The sequence below is a fragment of the Rhinopithecus bieti genome, unplaced genomic scaffold (genome assembly GCF_001698545.2).
Source record: "Rhinopithecus bieti isolate Rb0 unplaced genomic scaffold, ASM169854v2 scaffold_73860, whole genome shotgun sequence".
Taxonomy (NCBI): domain Eukaryota; kingdom Metazoa; phylum Chordata; class Mammalia; order Primates; family Cercopithecidae; genus Rhinopithecus; species Rhinopithecus bieti.
The window spans coordinates 466645-472644 of NW_016828141.1; the positions used below are offsets into that span (position 1 = coordinate 466645).

The 6000-nt window shown below is 34.8% G+C and overlaps 1 protein-coding gene across 1 annotated transcript in view; it reads right to left on the reverse strand.

Moving 5' to 3' along the window:
• LOC108523607 (cGMP-dependent protein kinase 1-like) overlaps positions 1-6000 on the reverse strand; it is a 626604-nt gene that overhangs the window by 410801 nt on the left and 209803 nt on the right. The gene's annotated exons all lie outside the window — the stretch shown is intronic.

Consider the following 6000-nt stretch of genomic DNA (forward strand, 5'->3'; position numbering starts at 1 on the left):
TAAAGGGGAGCTAGGGCTGGAGTCACAGGACACATAATATGAATGTCACCACGTTTCTTCCATGTAGAATGAAATCTTCCTGTTATACGGTACATACAAACATAAGGTTTTATTTATCAACACCTTAATTTCCATTAATTTCTCTAAGGCTATTGATCATTTAACCTCCCTTAAAGCTCATTTACTTTTCTTTTTAAATAATAAATGTGCTGCTATAATCACAGTTTCCCAGGACATTGCTTTCCCTTGTGTTATTTCACACACACAAACACCCACATACATATTCATAAATACCTCTAGTTCTCTATACCTCTATTTAGCAAGCAACCTATAATTATTTTTTTCTCTTCTACCAAAATAAAAATTCATTGAGGTCAATGACAGTATCTCTTATATCCTAATATTCTCCTTAGACTTGAGGTTAGTATAACTTCTTTTTACAGAGCAGATATTTAAACACTGTATACATTTAAAGAAAATGAAGAAGGAGATCAAGAAATAGTACAAGGGATGAGTAGAAAGACAAATAAAATAAAAACTGTTGAAACAACATTTCAAAAACCACAAAATTCAATTGTTAATCTCTGTTTCCTTCATATCATGACCATAAACATGTTGTCTTAAAATGTACAATTAGGTACAAAAGAGAATCTTTGCTTACAAAAGAGAAAAGAGATCGACACAATACATTTGTGTTAAATAAAATGTTGTCCATGGGTGGATAATAGTTTACTGATCATATGGTCTCAAAATCAAGATTCAGATGACTAGGCAAAATAATATGGTCATATATAATCAGGACAATGGCAACTTAACATAAGATGGATTTTTGAAATTTTCCATATTAATTAATTATATTGGGCAAGGCCATGTAAAATTATTTTAGTGCCACATAACAAAATCATTTCATACCACAAACTAGGCATCTTGTTATTTTAATTTTTATCTGTCAAAATCAACTTTTCTTTCTTTATAATGTTTGCTTTAGCATTTTTGTCAGCAATTTAGATTTTTATTTGCTCAACTCATCTAATCTTTACATGATACAAATCATTTGTGCCCAGATAATTCAAGTTATTACAATGTAAGTTTTGTGAGATTATTTTTTTTTTCAGTTAATAATGAAAAGGAAGAGATTTATACTCAGAAGTGACAACAGACTTGGATAGCAGAACATTTGTGAATAAAGTGGCTGATGAGATCTAGAGCACAATAATTTGCCATTCCCAACCATGGGCAGCTTTTAAACGTCCACAGGTCAGATGTCACTGTTGACATACTCTTATAACAATAATGAAGCAATCCCCAAGCCATTGCTGGTTAAATGTCCACTGACATCCTCTCAAAAGAAGACACTATTTTATTTTACCCTCCTAATTATCTCTTGAAGTAGATACTATCTTCTTCATTTAAAAAATGAGAACATTGATGTTCAGGACATTTTACAATTGTAGAGTCAGGATTTCAGTCAGATTGGTTTGGTTCCAATGCTCATCTTATTTTTCTTAACAAAGATGGAGTTTTGTGACCTTTCTATGCCAGAACCATTTTCAAAGAGAGTATCTTATTCACCCTCGGTGTCTGAACCTCTATGATGGTAATGATTATACAAAACTCACAGGGTAGGACTAGCAACTCAGTAGAACAGCCATGAAAATGCTTTAAGCCCAGTGTTTGACAATAGACTAGATGCAAAATGAGAGTGCATTTATTTCTAAGAGACTTATGTTCTTGAATATTACAAGTGGGCAGTAAGTTATAAGCTGTCCATGTTAGGACAGTGTCATAAGAAAAGAGATTCCTGTGGAAGAACACAGATCCTTATTACTTTTCTGAAGAAATGTATTTTTGTTTTGGAAATTTGGCTCTGAAAATTAATTCATGAATTGATGGGCCAAACAACAGAAAGGAAAATTATTGGTTTATTCTTCTTAAGAATTTTATTATTTTAGGTTTTGCCACAATACTGATGATATTCTGTCAAATCATGTTTGTCAAATTGAATAAAATGAACTTCTTGGTGGTCCTGAAATTATTATGGTTTAATTTCATAATTTACTTAAAGATAAATTTCTTCACTCAAGAAAATATAAATTGTATTCCAGCAGAATGAACCCACTGTGTAGCTTATCTAAAAAATATTAATAACAACACTTATCTGTATTTAAATTCACAAAATTTTAAGGAGATAAAACTAAAGCAAAACAAAACTCAACAAAATAATTTTTAAGGTAGAAATTAATAAAATTCACTTTCTATCTTTTATTTATTCAAAGCATCATAAATGTTAAATTTTAAAACCATTATTAAAATTTAATTTTCATCCCTGGAAATATTGTCAATNTGGGATTATAGGTGTATGCCACCATGCCCAACTAATTTTTTTTGAGACAGGGTCTCACTGTTTCCCAGGCTGGAGTGTAGTGGCTTGATCATAGCTCACTGCAACCTCAAACTTCTAGGCTCAAGTGATCCTGTCACCTCAGCCTCCAGAGTAGCTAGGACTACAGGCATGTGCCACTGTACTCAGCTAAGTTTTTTTTTTTTTTTTTTTGTAGAGATGGGGTCTTGCTATGTTGTCCAAGCGGCTTTTAAACTACTGACGTAAGCAAGGCTCCTACTTTGACTCTGCAAATTGCTGGGATTATAGTCATGAGTCACCACATCCAGCCAAAAAATTGTTTTCTAAACAGCTTTAAGGTTGATGTGAAATTGAATAGAAGGAATAAGTTATAAGATGAAAATCTTATGTGTAACGGTATAGAACAGGAAACTGGCCTTGGTGGATTCTTTTGGAGTTTCTCACATAGCCACGACATCCACATCATTGCTCAAGCTAAAAACATCTGCACTGTTTTTGACTCTACATCTTCACTTTTCATATCAAAATCTGGCCAGTCTTACTCAATCTGGTCCCATAATCTCTTTTATATTTATCTTGTCTTTCCCATCCTCATTGCAGTTTTTCTGGTTCTGTTTTCATCATTGGACACCATTACAGTTTCTACTGTAAATTTTAACTGCTAAAATTCATTATCTGAAATCTAAATCTAATCATACCACTCCTTAGATCAGAAACATTTGGTAATTGCCTGAGTTTCATAGGTTAAAAGTCAAACTTGTTGCCGGGTGCGGTGGCTCAAGCCTGTAATCCCAGCACTTTGGGAGGCCGAGACGGGCGGATCACGAGGTCAGGAAATCGAGACCATCCTGGCTAACACGGTGAAACCCTGTCTCTACTAAAAAATACAAAAACAAAAAACAAAACAAAACAAAACAAAAAACTAGCCGGGCGAGGTGGCGGGCGCCTGTAGTCCCAGCTACTCGGGAGGCTGAGGCAGGAGAATGGCGTGAACCCGGGAGGCGGAGCTTGCAGTGAGCTGAGATCTGGCCACTGCACTCCAGCCTGGGTGACAGAGCGAGACTCTGTCTCAAAACAAAACAAAACAAAACAAAACAAAACAAAAGTCAAACTTGCTAGTAGAGCCTACAAAGTCTTTCACAAACTAGATCCAACATTCTAGTGCTACTCCCAACATTCCACCCAATACACTCCATACTTACTATCCCAGGACGTTATTCACTAACTCCATAGAAATCCTGAGTCTGTACCTTTGAATTTGCACCCTTTGTGATTCTCTTTCCCCATTTTCAGTCTTCAATCTTTTAAGGCTCAGTTAAAATATTCCCTTCTCTGAAGTTTTTCTTAATCCTCCAGTAAGAATTTATGGCCTACTCCATTTGCTTCTTTTATACTTTTCTCCTTAGTCTATGATTGTACTTTTTATAATTGATCATATAATGGTTTTATGTATACAAACCTTCCCAAAAAGAAGTGAGTTGGGAAACAGTCTTTTCAGCTAAATTTCCCCAAGGACTAGTATAGTAACTGACACACAGTACAAATTCCACATATGTTTAATTACTAGAGTCTTAAACCACAATTCTAAGTCTTATACCATATTTTTTGTCAGATTGCACAGCATGTAATTTTGTGTGTTTATTGCTCAAAAAGGACAAAGAAATATAGTATAAATGGTTTGAAGGATTACTTTTAATTTATCTTTTATACTCAAGAAAAACATACTCTAAAACTACAGAAGAGAATTTGTACATAATTCACAGTGACCAGTTCCTGTCTTTATATGCTCTTATCCACACAATTAAATGTCTGATTACATCAACTACTATTAAATAATCAAATTCAATTTTTTTAAAAATTATATTTTAGGTTCTAGGGTACATGTGTACAACGTGCAGATTTGTTACATATGTATACATGTGCCATGTTGGTGTGCTGTACCCATTAACTCGTCATTTACATTAGGTATTTCTCCTAATGCTATCCCTCCCCCATCCCTCCACCCCATGACAGGCGCCAGCATGTGATGTTCCCCGCCCTGTGTCCAAGTGTTCTCATTGTTCATTTCCCACCTATGAGTGAGAACACACGGTGTCTGGTTTTCTGTCCTTCTGATAGTTTGCTGAGAATGATGGTTTCCAGCTTCATCCATGTCCCTACAAAGGACAAGAACTCTTCCTTTTTTTATGGCTGCATAGTATTCCATGGTGCATATGTGCCACATTTTCTTAATCCAGTCTACCGCTGATGGACATTTGGGTTGGTTCCAAGTCTTTACTATCACGAAGAGTGCCACAATAAACATATGAGTGCATGTATCTTTATAGTAGCATGATTTATAATCCTTTGGGTATATACCCAGTAATGGGATCACTGGATCAAATGGTACTTCTAGTTCTAGATCCTTGAGGAATCGCCACACTGTCTTCCATGATGGTTGAACTACTGTAGACTCCCACCAACAGTGAAAAAGCGTTCCTATTTCTCCACATCCTCTCCAGCACCTGTTGTTTCCTGACTTTTTAATGATTGCCATTCTAACTGGTGTGAGATGGTATCTCATTATGGTTTTGATTTGCATTTCTCTGATGACCAGTGGTGATGAGCATTTTTTCATGTGTCTGTTGGCTGCATAAATGTCTTCTTTTGAGACGTGTCTGTTCATATCCTTTGGCCACTTTTTGATGGGGTTCTTTGTTTTTTTCTTGTAAATTTGTTTAAGTACTTAACTCCAATGTCTTAAAAAGGGGCAAAATAGGAATTTCATTAAAATAACTGGTTAATTTCATGAAAATAACCAAACACACTGGAAGCAATGGTTTTTGGATCAACAATAAGTAGGGGAAATAACTGTTATGTTGTCATCCATTCATTCATTTTGCTATCCATCCTTGTGGTATTTATTGAGTGCCAATTATGTTCCAGATAGCATCTTGATTATGGAAATACGCAGTTGAATACCTGGTCTCCTACATCTAGGCTTTTCTTTATACATGGACTCACTCAGTTTGCTAAATCAACGAAGCACTTTTTGGAAAATCCATCCTAACAACAACAACAACAAAATCTCTGCTCACAGAATGAAATGGGCTCATTTGGATTCTAATATGTGATTTATGTTACAATTTAAAGCATTCGTATTTCCTTGAATCCAAATAAAAATAGAGGACTATATTAACAGCAAAAGTGAATAAAACATTTGCAACAGTAATGAGATATGTTCTTATGATTAAATTAAGCTTTGCAATCACAAAAGTCACAAAGCATTTCAATAACTGCATGAGATTCTTTTTACCCACTGGCAGCCATAACATGCATCACCAAGCAGGGCCACAGGCATAAAGGTGTTCAATTAAGCAGCTTCAGAAGGATCATTTTTCATTTTCAGCTCTGAATCCACATGAAAATATTTTCAATAATAAATTTCAGAACTATTCCAAATGTATTCTGAAGTTACTGTGTTATCAGAGTTATTATTTGAACTGGGTTACTAAGGTAGGGAAATGAGTATGAGAAGGAATGAGAAACAGTCACTATAATCTTTTCATAATCAGGCCGAAAAATACTTATAAAAACTGCTAGGATGATGTCCTATTTCTTTAATATACCATGATAACTTTACATTGCAATGTCTTTTT